The 16,279-nt window shown below is 46.5% G+C and overlaps 1 non-coding gene across 1 annotated transcript; it reads right to left on the minus strand.

Annotated features, from left to right (window-relative positions):
• Positions 1-960: 960 nt before the first annotated feature.
• Positions 961-1,067, minus strand: LOC120693570. Its single transcript, XR_005683032.1, has one exon. It is a non-coding gene; the product is annotated as a small nucleolar RNA R71 (small nucleolar RNA).
• Between the last annotated feature and the right edge of the window lie 15,212 nt (positions 1,068-16,279).

A 16,279-nucleotide genomic window follows, 5' to 3' on the forward strand; every position in this document is an offset into this window, starting at 1 on the left:
CACATTACCCCTAATTATCATTCATTTATCACTTACCCCTGTATAGTCAGTGGTCTTCATCTTGCTTCATACGTGTCATGGTTATGCAACTAAGTAAATACACTTTACACAACCTAGCCATCCCTTGGGAAAATATAAATAACGATACCCCGAATACTTTCTGGTGAAATGCTACAACGGTATATCCGTGCACTTGCGGATCTTTCTGTAAACGTTAAGACATACTAACACCAGCATTTCTAGTGGCGTTGCTAGGAACTAACCACTCCTAGTGGCGACGCTAAGAAATGCCAACAAGCATTTCTGGCGCCGTTGCCGGGGATGGCACTAGGTGTAAAGTATATTTACTAAAGTACATAAACGTGGCAATATAAGTAAGAGGTAGCTACTGCTTATACAGGCTAATGTGTTTATCTTTTTGTTTTCTCCTAATTGGATGAAAACAGGGTAGTGTATGTCTGGTTTCTCCTTGCCGACAAATTTGTTGAAAATCCCAAGAAGCTCGTGAGAAGGGTCCGACCTCGCGTCGTCCCTCCTCCGATCTCGCAGTCGACAAGAGAGCCAGCTTCCCAAGCACCATTAATCACCGAACTCATGGCTGAGAAGACTCTCTGTGACTTCTCCGTCCCCTTAGCTGCCAATGTGGCAACTGGACCCAATGTTGGTATTGGGGACGTGAATTTTGAGCTGAAGTCTAGCCTCATAAACATGGTGCAGGCTAGCCCATTCTGTGGCAAGCCGAATGAGGACGCTAACGCCCATCTCCAGAACTTCCTGGAGCTCTGCAAGACTGTAACTATACAGGGCATTACAACTGACGCCATCAGGCTCCGCCTGTTTCCTTTCTCCCTCCTGGGGAAGGCAAAACAGTGGTTTTATCAGAACAAGGAAGCCGTCAGCATGTGGGGCAAGTGTTCCACAGCGTTCCTCGCTAAGTTCTTCCCGTTGGGCAAAACCAATGCCCTGCGCGAAAGAATTTCAAGTTTCCAGCAGACAGGGATGGAATCCATCCTAGAAGCTTTGGAGAGATTGCAAGAATACATACTCGCCTATCCACATCATGGGATGGATGAGTGGCTCGTGCTCTAAAGCTTCTACAATGGGCTAACGACTACATCCAGAGCCTCACCTTGATGCTGCTGCTGGAGGAGCCTATCTCGACCTCACAATTGCCAAGGCTACGGCCTTGATCAAGAAGATGGTCTCCAACCAGGGCTGGAATGAGGAGTGTTCCCAGCCCAGAACCAAGGGCGGAATGCATACCGTCAAGGAGACGGACATGCTCGCCGCCAAACTGGACCTCCTAATGAAGAAGCTTGATGAAGGGAACCGGCCAGAGGTGCCTGTTCCCGTCCATGCCATGAACTCGTACTTTACGTGCGAGGTTTGTGGTGACGGTGGACACTCGGGAAATTACTGCCACCTGTGAAGACGCAACCTACATCAACAACAACACCAGGTTCCGTCCACAAGGAGGCCAGGGGTGGGGACAAGCACGCCCACCATTCCAAGGAGGTGGTAACAATTTTAACTCAAATTTCAATTCGAATTTCAATTCGAACCAACCCTCCTTGAGAGACTTAGTCTTTGGCCAAGCTAAAATAAATGAATCTTTAAACAAAAAGCTTGATGCCAATGACAAAATTTTGGAAAGCATACATGCTAAAGTTGAAACTCTTTCTTCTGCTCATAAAAACCAATTAAATTTCAACAAAATGATAGAAAGTCAACTTGTGCAAATAGCTACTGCTGTCCCATTTTCAGAAAAGATAAATACGGTGACCACGAGGGTTGGTAAGTCCACTCGTGATCCACCACATCCTAACCATGCAGAGAAAGCAGCAAGGCCACAAGCAGAGGAGGAAACCACAGAACAAGATGACCCTGAAGAACCCAAGGAAGAAAATCCACGGAAAACTTTCGACACAAGCTTTCTCTCGTTTGCTTCCCAGAAACAAAAGATCACCGTGGATGAGCAGTTTGCTCATTTTGTTGAGATGATCCAGAAGATACATGTCAACATCCCATTGCTGGATGTGATGCATGTACCAACTTACGTCCGCTACATCAAGGACATCATCAACAACAAGCGACCGCTGCCCGCAGTGGGGGTTGTTAAGCTCACGGAGGAATGTAGCACTGCTATACTCAACCAACCTCCAAAGAAGAAAGAAGACCCGGGATGCCCAACAATCAATTGCTCGATTGGCACTCAACACTTCGGCAATGCCTTGTGTGACCTTGGGGCTAGCGTCAGCATAATGCCCAAGGTCGTCTTCGACAAACTCAACTTCACGCATCTGACTCCGACACCGATGCACCTCCAGCTAGCAGACTCTTCAGTCCGCTATCCAAAGGGAATCGCTGAAGACGTTCCAGTCAGAGTTCAAGAATACTTCATCCCAGTTGCCTTCATAGTGCTCGATATGGAAATATCAAAAGAGAGACCGCTCATCCTTGGGGGGCCATTCCTGAGCACTGTCGGAGCACACATCGATGTGGGAGTTGGAGAAATCCGCTTCAACATCAATGGGAAAGAAGAAAAATTCCAGTTCTGGCCCAAGATGGAACAATGCTCAATGGTCAACATCAAACCCGGGCCAAGCACACAAGAAAAAGCCGAAGTAACATCTCCCAATCAAGATCCTACGACCACACGATCAAAGAGAAGACGTTCGAAGAAGGTGTGGCGTAAGGTCGCAAGCTCGTCCTCATCCAATTCTCCAGGACGAGCCAAGCAGTGGTAAACATAGCAGGAGAAAAGTCCCGCTCGTCAGACTCTAAACGACGAGCCCTTGCCGAAGGTAAATCGGTACGTATCTCATATTCACTTTCCACCATTTTATTTCTCTCGATTTTTTTATTTTTCCCACTGCATATTTGAATTTTCAAAACACCCTTACATGCTAGAAACTTTTCTATTTTTTCACAAAAAAAAACCAAAAATATTTCCGAGCATGAAAATCCTTTCAAAAATAAATTTGAACATCTTTTCGAAGCAAACTTTGGCCGGCACCAAAGTTTAAAAAGTTTTTGACCGTTAGAAGGGCAGTGGGCCCTGGCTGTCTGCAGGGGGGCCCACCTATGGTTCGGCCGAACCCTAGGGTCGGCCGGCCCCCTGCCAACGGCTAGTGGGCCCAGCTTTTTCCAACGGTCACTAGCCATTGAGCCTGGCCTCTCCCAATGGTGCCCGGCCATTCTCCCTTTAAATAGAGGCCGAGGAGTGAGTTTTGAGCTATCACACTCAACTCTCATTCACTCACTCTCTCTCAAACTCTCTCAAACTTTGCTCTCGGGTTTTCATTGGAATTTTGCTCAAGATTTGAATTCAAGAGACCTCTCTCTCTCATTTCTTTGCTGCAAGAAAGAAGGAGCAACTCACGGGTAAGAACATTCAATTTGGTTTCACTAACATAACCCATTTCGAGTTTCACGTGTTTTTGTTCCATCATAAAAGGCATAGGGCGGAAGGTCTCTGGCGCATTCAAGAAGATGACGGGTGGAAGTTCATCCCGTTCTCGGAGTGGTTCAAGCTCGTACACACCCGAACCTACACCTACACCAAGCACGATGGACTATGAGGAAGAAGAACAATATGAAGAGATGCAAGCCGAACCACAAGCCGAGATGATAGAGATTGATGCGGAAGATGCACCGTACCTCGACTTGCGAGATGATCGTGAACGACAAGGCTACGCCATTCTCAAGAACCGAAGCTTCGTCCACACCCGAGCATTTGATCCAGACCTCCTCATCAAAACATGTATGTACAAAGACTTCTCTAATGTTTGGCATGAAATTGGATGGGATAACTTCATTCCCGTTGAGGAGTATGGTTCTCGATTCCTCACCATCCAATTTCTTTGCACTCTTCGGGAGGTGGAAAATGGGGTTTACTTTCGACTTTTCGGGAAATAATATTTTCTTTCTTGGAAAACTTTTGCCGGCCACCTCGATTTCAACAAACGCTGGCCGATTTCTCTCGACCAAGCTTGTCGAGGTTTTAATCGTCATGAATTTTGGGGCCGGATTTCGGTTTAACTTGTCCATGGCAAGTTCGCACCTCGGTGCGGCGACATTCATAATCCAACTCTTCAGTTGATGCACAAGTGGTTGACCATCACTCTCTTTCCAAGAGATGATGTCCAACCCGTGCGCAACGAGATTTGGCAATGGTCAACAAGATTAAAATCTCCCCCGCGCAAGCTTTGGTTAGGCAATGGCTTATGAATTTTAAGATGACGGGTCCTATTGAGTGCACTTCTTTGATTACTCGTATCGCTACACATATTGGTGCCTTAGAGGGGAATTCTATTCCTTTCATTGAGGGCGACCGTACGTATATCTACGATGCTTATTTGATCCAAGGTCACACACTCAAGAAAGGCCCGAATGACTCTTTGATTTTCTTTTACTTGGGCTATACAAATGAGATACCGCTGCCCAATGCCGAGTTCTATTTGTATAATTGCTATTTGCTAACCATCCCTCTCGTTCCACGAGAAGGAGGTCGTAGGCATAGATCTTCTGGTTTGCCTGGCAGGATGACAAGAAGCAGGACCAGAAGGGAGGCAGATCCGACACCACCGCCTCAACATCCACATCACTCACATCAACATGAGGCCGGTGGTTCATCATGGCACAGTGCCAGCACTGAGGAGTGGACACGGCAGGCACCAGGCCGCCGGTCCATCAGTTCCAGCTCCGGTGGAGCCCCAAACCTCATCAGACGGACGTCTTCGTCCTGAGGTTTCGATGCTATCACCTAGCAGCTAGGTGAGCTGCGGGTGCAGGGTGACAACATACAAGAGACACTGAACCAACACATCGACAATACCCAAGCATGGCAGCGTCACACTGGCGAAAGAATCCACGACATGGAGTAGTTGCAGTTGCAGCGACAGGAGGAGTGGAGGGCATACTGCCGCTGGACGGGTTTCAACCCCGATCAGCTGTAGTAAGCCTGAAGCTAGCTTGGGGGAGGACCCCGATGAGAGGTAACTTGTATCATTTATTTTTACTGCGTTCATAACCTTGCACGAAACCCATAAAAATTTGCAAAATCAGAAAATCCATAAAAAATTGCATAACTAAAAACAAATAAAAATTTGCAAAACTTAAGAAAACATCAAAAAAAAAATATTTCCCTTTAATATGTGTAGTAAGCATGGTGTAAGTTTTCTTTGTTGAGATGATGAATAGTTGCTCTGTTAATTTCCTTCATATGCTTAGTTACAACTTTATGCTCTACCTAGTTTTGGGTTTATTGGCTTAAAATGTTCAAACCTTAAGCTTGAAACTTGTGGGTAGCAAAAAGCAAGATCCGAATCTAGGTTGTTGTGAGCTATGATATAGTTAAGTAGAGTTGCTATGATCTTCTCTTATGTGATACTTGACATCTGGAGTATTTAATCTTTGAAAATACAAAAGTATAATAAAGTTCCTCGATGATATGAAATTCCTATCCAAAGCCATATGTTATTTTTCATTGCAAAACCTTCCACATATGCAACTTGCTATCTCTTTGAGCTTTGTCAAAATTGTTGTGACCCTTAGTGAGATTCATTTCATACTCCCATGATCAAGATCACGTACACATTTCCACCATATGCTATGCTTCTACACAAGAAGTAAGCAAATATCCATCCACAAAATAAAACTCTAAGTCCATGTATGACACCTCTCTCTCAAAAATACATCAAGGATATGGGGCTATGCAAAAAGAAAATAAAAGATGCATACCCAAAGAAGGTATGCCACATGCTTAGGCATGTCAACAAAAAAAGATAGCCCCTTATCCAAAAAGAAAAAAAAGAGAGATGGTACATACAAAGGAGTTCATACACCATCCACCAAAAATATCCACACACTTGCACATCTTGATCAAGGTTTATGACTTGTTTCTCCTTCGGATCCAGTCTTTGACTTAGCAAAATATGAAGAAGCAGGTATGCCTTCAAATCCTCCATACCTACAGCTCCACAAAAACAACTATTAGAGATAGGTTGAGGAAGAAAGGCAGAATAAAAATCCTTGGTGAGGAATTATACACATTGGGCGATCTGAGAGATCATCCGAGGAACTTCATAAATTTCTTTTGAAAACTTTACAAAACCTCCGGATTGATGGTTGAACTAAAGAGAAAGAAATATAAGCACTCTATGATACCGTTCTGACTCTCAACCGCCAAAGATGAGGTGAAGCTATAAGATCCACTGGAGTAAGGTAAGAGGTAAGAACAAAAGGCCAACTTATTCAAAATCAAGGTAAGAAGCATTCGGTTGTGCCTAAGTATGAGTTGGAAAATCAATATTGTAGCAAGTCCTGATCAACAACGAGCGCCTAGTTTTGCTTAGGGGCAAGCAAAAGGCTAGCTTGGGGGTGTTGTTGACGGTCGTTAAGTGTGAAATATGACCATCAACTATACTCATTAAAGAAGGAAAACTATTCCTCTTACTCGCATATTTGTATCACTAACCTAGCTCCACAGTTGTTTTAGAGAAGTTATATTTTTAGGAGCACAAGTCCGGAATAAGACGAAAACATGACGAATACGCAGATAGAAGACACAAACGATCGTGTCCTGCGTAACATGAGCAAAGGAGGCCCACAAACTAGACCAAACCGACCAACCAAGCCCCGGCACCAACCATCTGACATCAGGACCCACCAAGTAGTGTACCAGAGAAGGTCGGTGGTAAATGGCGCCAAGGGGGGGTCGGCCGATCCCACCTGGCAGCCACTGAGGTTGAGTTTTGGCGGGAAGCTTGATCCTATCCTCTAGAGGTCGGCTAAGCATGTTTCCATGTATAGATTTGGCGGGAACCGACCTCAAGCACTATATAAGGGGCCTCCCACCACTCTCTAATACACACACCACTTGAAGGCCTCTCTCTCTACACTCTCTTGTGACTTGTACTCCTTAGGGTTGTGGAGCTAGGCTAGTACTTCATCTCCTTAGCGAATCCAGTCAATCTCGGGGTCGGCGAGCAGTCCTCGGCCTCTGGTATGGCTTTGTATTCCGACTTTCTTTATGCTTTTCATATTGAGTTCGTTCTTGGTTATCTTGCTATGTTCGTAGCTTGCTTAGCCTTGATCAGCGCTTTACCAAGTTATTCTAGTTGCATGCTTAGACCAGATGATCTGGGTAAGGATATCAGTTCGTTGTGCTTTCGGGCTTGCCTTAGCATCTTACCTGTCCATCCGAAGGGTGGGGGACCTGGGGGTGCTAGGGTAGTGGCCTCATATGCAGGCATGGTGCCCGGGTATGCGAGATCCTTCGGATATGACGGTGCTCCATGGTGTGACTGGGGTAGACCGTAGGTGGTGACAGCCCTGTCAGTCCGCCGGGAAGCTGCTTCTCGGTTAGCGTACTCCCCGACGTTCGGGTACGGTGTAGGAGTTCATGAAAAGATGAAACAGGACTAGATGTTCTCCAGTGCGGGTCATTCTCCCCAATGTCCCTAATTTCCCGGCACCTGCATCTCTAAGCAATGTGGCTAATTTAACTTATCTGCTAACATGAATAGTATACTAGTAATCTTTGCCTATGCTCCGACTAACCTCAGGATTGCTTGTTTATTCTTTATTCATGAGAGTTGGCTGTTCTGTGTGTGTCACATTACCCCTAATTATCATTCATTTATCACTTTCCCCTGTATAGTCAGTGGTCCTCATCTTGCTTCATACGTGTCATGGTTATGCAACTAAGTAAATACACTTTACACAACCTAGCCATCCCTTGGCAAAATATAAATAACGATACTTTGAATACTTTTGGGTGAAATGCTACAACGGTATATCCGTGCGCTTGTGGATCTTTCTGTAAACATTAAGACATACCAACACCAGCATTTCTGGCGGCGTTGCTAGGAACTAACCACTCCTAGTGGCGACGCTAAGAAATGCCAACAGCTATGTACCTATCTACCCATTTAATAAAGTTTGTTGCATGTTATTCATCATATTCTATCTTCTTTTGTTCTTCACCGAGTCATTTTCGACACGCTCGGGTGCTGCGTCTCGGCCACCCAGCCAGCCCCCACTCGGAGTCCAACAAGTCGGACAAGAACAACCTGGCCCGCTCTTAATGAACACAGCCGAGTACATCCTGGAATTACTCTCTGTCACCCTAACTCATTGCGCACATTGATGATCAGCTCTCAAGCGCTATCAAAAAGGGCTCAGAGTCTACTGTCCACCTACCTGGCAAATTTAGAAAGAACCTGAAATGTGGGATTAACTTAAAAATGATTAAAATTAAGCATTATTTACATAACCATTTGTCGGATTGTTATTCCGCAAGTCCACCAGGGGTGTACCCGGCAGTAGAGTTTCAGGATGGGGATATCAGGACCAAGAGCTCGATGGTAATACGAAGACACAGGGACTTAGACAGGTTCGGGCCGCAAAGTGCGTAATACCCATCGTCCTGTGTTCGGGGTTGTATTAGTGTTTGTGGAATGCTGCAAAAGAAGAAGTCTCTATGGGTCTTCCCACGTCTCCTTTATATAGACCAGGAGGCGTAGGGGTACAAGGAAGGTATGCTCGGGTTGTTTTATAAGGAAGGACATCAGTTAAGATCCCTAGATATCCGGGCTTCTAGCTGGATCCTCTCATCCTGATCTACTGAAGATCCTTTCAGCACACAGCCGAGTCCCTGCACGCCGAGTAGTTGTTGGGTATTTTAACGATGCAAATTAATCCGCAAGCGTACGGATACCGTTGTAGCTTTCACCCGTGAGTATCCAAGGGTATCGTATCCACAGGGAACATGTGTGCCCTGAGTCCTAACTTAGCCGGTCCAAGAACACACCAAGGATAGGTGACCAGACTGGAGAGGATTCCTGCGGTAGCACTAAGGATGAGTTAGAGGTCAATCTCTCAGGTAAGAATACTCGCTTCGGGCACCGGCTTACCCCTGAAATGGTCAGGAAACTCCGGCCAACAGCTCTACGCTATATCCGAATGTGGAGGACTACTAAGGACCAACAGGGCTGTCACCACCTGCGGCCTACCTCACAGACCATGGGATATAAGGCAAACAAAGGTAACCCTTAGCCTAGACACCACGTCTACACTACTGATTACTACCGTAGCCTGACTACGTCTGAATTCCCATAGCAACCTACGGTACTCTGTATAAAAACAGAGCGATGAACCCGCGAGTAAGAGAACTGATCTCACTCAAACAAAAGTACTATGCAAGACAAGAATCACAAATACTAACTTACTCATACTGAAGGAAGCCAGCATCCGTAGAGGTACAAGTTGGAGAAGAGCGCCGACAGGCCAGCGCCCCTCCAAACTACTCCTCGCCCTCCTGCTACTCTAAGCACTAGCCTAGGCAGCGCCTCGCATTTGCAATGGAGCACAAGTTCTACATGATAGTGGTGTGTTCAATGGGGGGGCTCTCCTCCTCCTTATGTAGCCTCTCCAAAGGTGGATCCGCGGTTAGACTCGCGAGGGGTACTATGCATGCCCGGGATAGATGCAGGGGATCCGTGGGAGACTGCTGGAGAAAACTAGGCCCGAATGAGCCCATTAAGGGGTCGGGCGACCCAGGGGGTTGGCCGAGCCCAAATGGCACTCCCCTGGGTCTGCCTTCCTCTGGATAGCTGATAGGTGGGCCCTAGTCTTGATCCTTGGGTGCATCTTGTTTGGCACGCCCATTTCGACTAGTTTGTGGGCCCTTCTTCTAAGTGAAACACAAGTGCAAGATATTCTATGCATTTCTTCTGTGTTCACTTGTGTTTTCCTTGTTTTACAGATGTGGGCACCTGCAAATGATAATTCACCAAAACTCGTGGAATTCGATTAGTCATAAGCCCTATAACTAAGTTTGGTGATTATTGAACCTGAAATGCTGCAGGAGTTGACGGCTGATTTTAGGATTTAACAGCCGTCAACAACACCCCCACACTTAGCCTTTGCTCGTCCTCAAGTGAAGGAGAAAGGACTAAGTTGGATGCCACTCCTTGGATATAACCTGCATACAAGTTATTCCAAGTTTCCTCTAGTCCTGTGAACTTTGAAGTGGCTACCATGCTTTCTTGGGTAATTGAAGAATGGAAAAATGTAGACTTCAGGTTCCTAGCCCTTCCTGCTTGAAAACTTGGGTTTTATATTTTGAAATAAAAGAATAGTCTTGCTCCTCAAATTATTCTCTCGAATCATTCTTTTTGTTTCATATCCTCACCAAGGCAAAGTTGGTGCCTTCTTTTCTCCTACCATCTGATCAGGCTTATGAGGAGCTTAGGGTGGGAGCAAAGAGGCATGTTTGCTTTGCTTATATTGTTAAGACAAAAATAAGATCCAAGCAGAAACGAGTCATACAATCTGATCAAGAGGTGCAAGTGTGTGGGAATTTTTTTTTGAGTGGATGATGGATGAACTCCTTTGCATGATCCATCTCTCTCCCTTTCTTTTTTTCTTGGACATGGGCTATATTTTTTTTTTCTTCTCTTCTTTTTTTTGGCATGTCTTGTGGACATGTGGCATACCTTTTTCTCTTTTCTTGGCACTTTTTTTTCATGCCTTTTGGGCATGTCGCATACCTTCTTTGGGTATACATCTTTTATTTCTTTTTGTATAGCCCATATCCTTGATGGTAACCTTGGAGAGAGAGTCATGATAGAACTTGGAGTTTTATTTTGTGAGTGGATGGAAATGCTTGCTATCTATGAGTGGACGTGTACGTGATCTTGATCATGAGAGTATGACAAGTCTCTAACAAGGGTCAAAGAATTTGACAAAACTCAAAGCAGAGTCAAACTACAAATGACGGTTTTATCATGAAAATCTAACTTTGGCCTTGGTAGGAATTTTCATTAATTTGAGGAGACAAGCTATTGCTATTTTTTTTGAAAAGAAATCCCAAGTACTTTGCAAAGAAGAGCATGGTTCTGTTCATCCAATCATATCACATTAGTCAATTACTTAGATAGCATGGGGTCCCTATGAGGATATATGTTCACAGGAACTTGAAAGAATGCAAGGAATAAAGAGTATGCAAGTTTATTCATGGAAGGACATGGAGTGCACAAGGCGATTGACAAGGTTCATTGTATTTAATTTTAGTGATCAGCATGCAATTTGTTTAAACTCAAGAAAGAGGGAGTTCGAGGGTAGTGTTGCACAAACCTTCATTTGTAGAGGAAGAAGAGGGAACTGTCCTGGTCTTCAGCGTGTTGGACTATCGATGTTGTGCAACATGTTGGGAGAGAGATCTCGAACGAGTTTGCACTTGGTTAGTTTGAGAGATCTCCCCCACACTTATTCTTGTACCTACTTTTATTCAAAAGAAAAACAATGGTGGAAACAAACAAGGACTCTACCAGTTTCGAACACCGGGGAGTCTAAACTTTATTCAAAAAAAAGTGAGAAGTGCTTGAAGCACAAGTGTTTTTTTTTTGAGAATCCGGGCTATCTCCCGGCAGTGCTTTGTTTATGGTCGCAAGCTTGACCATGTGGGTTCATCCTGCAGCTACCATGGTGATGTAGTTCCTAGCTTCACCACCATTTATTGATTTATCATCGTTCAAGCTGCAAGGTTAGTGCACAAATACAACTACGAGCCCTGCAAAGATATTATGATAAGCAAAACCAAATACAACCATCGTAAAGGGCATTAATCCTGAGATGATCGTAAGACTTGCAGCGACTTGGCACAAAAGACCTCGGAGATGTCAAGGCAGAGCATGATCTTTGTGATGAAATTTCATGCTCATGAAGAGAGTGGCCTGATCTCCGGAAAGAAAAACTCGAGAATGTTCATGGCCGCATAAAGAAAGAGGATGTGTAACACTGTGGGCCAAATGAACGATTCTGAGTTCGGTCATGAGGGAAATGAGTTTCTTTCAACTCATCCCCTCCTTAGGTAGGAAGCTTCGCATTTCATTAAAGATGAATGTGGAGGCAAAGCAATCCATCCTAAGCTTCCAATAGAAGTTCATTTGATAGGAAGGGTGAACATAACTTCTATTGGGCATCAATCAAAATCAAGGATTTAGAAATGAACTTTGATTCACTTGATTTGATTGGCATCAATCGATAATCGAGGATATGAATGTGAATTTATTTAACTCGATTCGATCGGTAAGGCGTGAGGGTGAATCTCGTAGCCGGATGAGGAACTAAGTCCAGAGAGGATGGCTCTAAAGACTCACCCCACAGGGATGGAAGGTGTGTACGAGGATAACCTTCCAAGGGTAGCGGGGGGTAGAGGTAGAGATAAGAAAAGCAAAAAGATACGAGAGTAGAATGGGTAGCAGGGGTGAAGGTAGAGCTAAAGAAAAAGAAAACATATTTTTTTTTTGTTTTTGAAAATATACGAGGACCATCTAGGTTCGAAGTCAGAATAGCAACCGTTCCCCGGCAACGGCGCCAGAAAGCTTGTTGGGTATTTTAACGATGCGAATTAATCCGCAAGCGTACGGATACCATCATAGCTTTCACCCGTGAGTATTCAAGGGTATCGTATCCACAGAGAACGTGTGTGCACTAACTCCTAACTCAGCCGGTCCAAGGACACAACAAGGATAGGTGGCCAGACTGGAGAGGATTCCTGCGGTAGTACTAAGGATGAGTTAAAGGTCGATCTCTCAGGTAAGAATACTCGCTTCGGGCACCGGCTTACCCCTGAAATGGTCAGGAGATTCCGGCCAACAGCTCTACGCTATATCCGAACGTGGAGGACTACTAAGGACCAATAGGGCTGTCACCACCTGCGGCCTACCTCACAGACCGTGGGATATAAGGCAAACAAAGGTAACCCTTAGCCTAGACACCACGTCTACACTACTGATTACTACCGTAGCCTGACTATGTCTGAATTCCCGTAGCAACCTACGGCACTCTATATAAAAACAGGGCGATGAACCCGCGAGTAAGAGAACTGATCTCACTCAAACAAAAGTACTATGCAAGACAAGAATCACAAATACTAACTTACTCATACTGAAAGAAGCCAGTATCCATAGAGGTACAAGTTGGAGAAGAGCGCCGACAGGCCGGCGCCCCTCCGAACTACTCCTCGCCCTCCTGCTACTCTAAGCAGTAGCCTAGGCAGCACCTCGCATTTGCAATGGAGCACAAGTTCTACATGATGGTGGTGTGTTCAATGGGGGGGCTCTCCTCCTCCTTATGTAGCCTCTACAAAGGTGGATCTTCGGTTAGACTCGCGAGGTGGTACTATGCACGCCCGGGATAGATGTAGAGGAGCCGTGGGAGACTGCTGGAGAAAACTGGGCCCGAATGAGCCCATTAAGGGGTCGGGCGACCCAGGGGGTCGGCCGAGCCCAAATGGCACTCCCCTGGGCCTGCCTTCCTCTGGACAGCTGATAGGTGGGCCCTGGTCTTGATTCTTGGGTGCATCTTGCTTGGCACGCTGTAACACCCGGTTTATAAAAGAACATAAACCGAGCAATCATATACGTGCCAGGATCAAGTCACACGTATATACAACAGAATGAACAGTATATCACAGCACATATCACGAATAAGACATAATAAAACGAAATACGAATGGTATTTATTACATTAATGACAAAAATGTCTGATACAGCGGAAGCGTAGTACAAAATACGATAAAGCTCTCCGAAGCTGGAGCAGGGCGCGACAGGGACGTCGACTGGGAGACGAACACCTAGAAGTCCTCGTAGTCCTGGTAGCGCTGGACGAACTCCCTCGTGTCGGCAGGAACTGAGCAACAGTAGCGTAGCCAAGAGGAAAAAGTAGAGAAGAGGCAAGAGTGAGTACACAACTTGTACTCAACAAGTATAACACAAACTATGAGGCTCTGAGGTTGGCTGACTCAACTGCATTAGCTTTTAATCTTGGCAAAATTTTATTAAAGCTATTTACTATGAGTTGATGAATTACCAATAACCCAATTACATAGTAATTAATCAGAATTAATATGATACTACTGAGAACCAAACCAAAACCAAGCCACCAAGGTAACCCCGAGAAGCACCTCCCTCGTCGGAAGGAGATAACTCCACTAATCAAAAGGAGGATCTGGGCCGCTCATAACCGTGAGCACGGCTAGTATACCAGTTTTACACTCTGCAGAGGTTGCACATCTTTACCCACAAGTCGTGAGCTACGCCAGTTGTTCATCACACTTCCTTAGGTGAGATGGCTAGCGACTCACTACGAGGCCGTTACAAAGAATCCCGTTGGTAAGGTGTAACCGCGAGAGATATGTCAGCGACGATGGGGCCCACCTCCGGGGGTACAAGCACAGGAGCGCAATCCAAGCACAGACCAAGCCGGAGGAGCAGGGACCATTGAAGCTTACTACTCTTGCCCCACAGGTAAGTTACTCCAAACCAAAAAGACCTAATTAGTAAGCCAAGTCTATCCCATTCTAGCCTTGTGGTAGCGCTGTTGTCCCAGGTTGTCGCTCTATGAACCGGTCCTTATGGAGAGTGGCCAACCAAGCACTAAGCACCGTGCTGGCCCCCTAAACCATGTTTCTATAAAAACCATCTTTTAACGAGACGTGAGCCACTCAAGCCACACAGAGTGCCACTCTCAGAATTAAGTTCAAGTAAACCATTAATCAATTTAATTAAAAAGGACCAAAGTGTGTTATAGCGCAGCAACCTAGCACAACTAACCAAAATGCAACCCAAAGGTATATGTAAAGGATATAAACTGGCTAGGAAATCCTTAAAGGCATACAATATTAAAATGCAGCATGAAAATGTATTTAAAAGTGATGGGTTGTTCATGTTATACTTGCCTTCCTCGTACTGCTCTGGCTGCTGCTCAAAGTGCTCGGAAGACGGCTCCTCCTGGTACTGGTACTGGGGCTCCTCAGATGGATCAACGTCTACTCACGAACACATGGCCAAAACAATGCACAACAATAAGCATACAAGCAAATACTCACAACAACTAAGAAACAGTACATCAATACATAAAAACAGCACACTAAACTAATCTAAAACTATTCTACGCGTTACAACGATTCTGTGGACATAAAGAACACCTAAAACGGAGCTAAAACGCATAATCTAGGCCAAAAACAAATTCTAGGGGCTTATCTGCGAGAAAAACTAAGTTCCAGGGGGTTTTCTGCAAAAACCAGGGACTCAAACATAATTAAACTAAAGCTTCAGGGTCTAACTCGCAAAAACGTCAAGTGTGGACTGCGGGTTCTATTCTGGTAAAACTCAGGGGCTAAAACGATAAAAACAGGGCTTATCCGCAATTCCTTTTGAACTAACAGGACCGCGGGTTGATTAGCAATAAAGGAAGGGGCTCTTTAGAAAGATTATTAGGCGAAAGGGTATCTTCTATCTGGGCCGCCGGTTTTTGGATCTGATGGTTTAGATCTAGGGTCCCCGGGATCTAATCGTGACCGTCGCTTTCAGATCCGGTGGCTGGGGTGAGTCGGACACGCGGGCCGGCGGCGCAAGGTCGTCGGAGCAGAGCTCCGCGGCGGCGCTCGGCCGGAGCTGGCGATTACGAGGCTCCAGGGGTCGGTTCGAGGTGGGGTTTGGCCTGGGACGATCACCGAGACATGCGTGATCCACCCAAGGCTTCTTCTGGGCGCGGGGAGGGCCGGAGCGGCGGGTTCGACGGCGGAGGCGGCTCGGCTTGACGGAACTCGACGGCGAGCTCGCAGAAGTGCGGTTCTGGGCACGGGAGAGGCTGTAACTGTTTGCGTGTGCGCGCGCAGCACTACTGGAAGCCAAAACAGAGACAAGGCGAGGCGGAGTGCTGCCGCGGAGATTCCGTCATGGTGGATTTGCGGCACACGCGGCGGCGACTCGCCGGCGAAAGGTGCCCCAGCCTCGAGTACAGCCCACAGGCCACAAGACCTAGCGCAACCAAAGGGGCAGGGTAGGGTGCCGCTCACCGGGGGTCTGGATCAAATGGAGATGTGCCGCGGAGGGTTCGTCGGCGAGGATCAACGGTCAAGGCGGGCGGCGCTCGCGGAGAAGTCGCCAGGGGATGCCTCGGGGCTTCTGGACCAGATGGTCGGACGCGGCAGGCTCCGGTGATGCTGGTGGATGGCTCGATGCGGCCGGAGCGGCACCGGTGGCGGCAAAACCGACGGCGAAGCGCTCCTCTGCTCGTCGGGCGATGGCGGAGGTACTGCGCGGTGCAAGGGAAGGCAGGCAGTGGGGGAGAGGAAGAAGGGAAGGCTCACGGGCCAATTAAAGGCGGGCGCCGGGGATCGTGGATGCGGTTGGGGGGAAATCCCCGGTGGTTTCGCCGGAGATCACGGCAGGCCGTTCTGCGGGCGAGGAACGGGGAAGAAAGG

This window comes from Panicum virgatum, chromosome 9N, assembly GCF_016808335.1.
Source record: "Panicum virgatum strain AP13 chromosome 9N, P.virgatum_v5, whole genome shotgun sequence".
NCBI lineage: Eukaryota > Viridiplantae > Streptophyta > Magnoliopsida > Poales > Poaceae > Panicum > Panicum virgatum.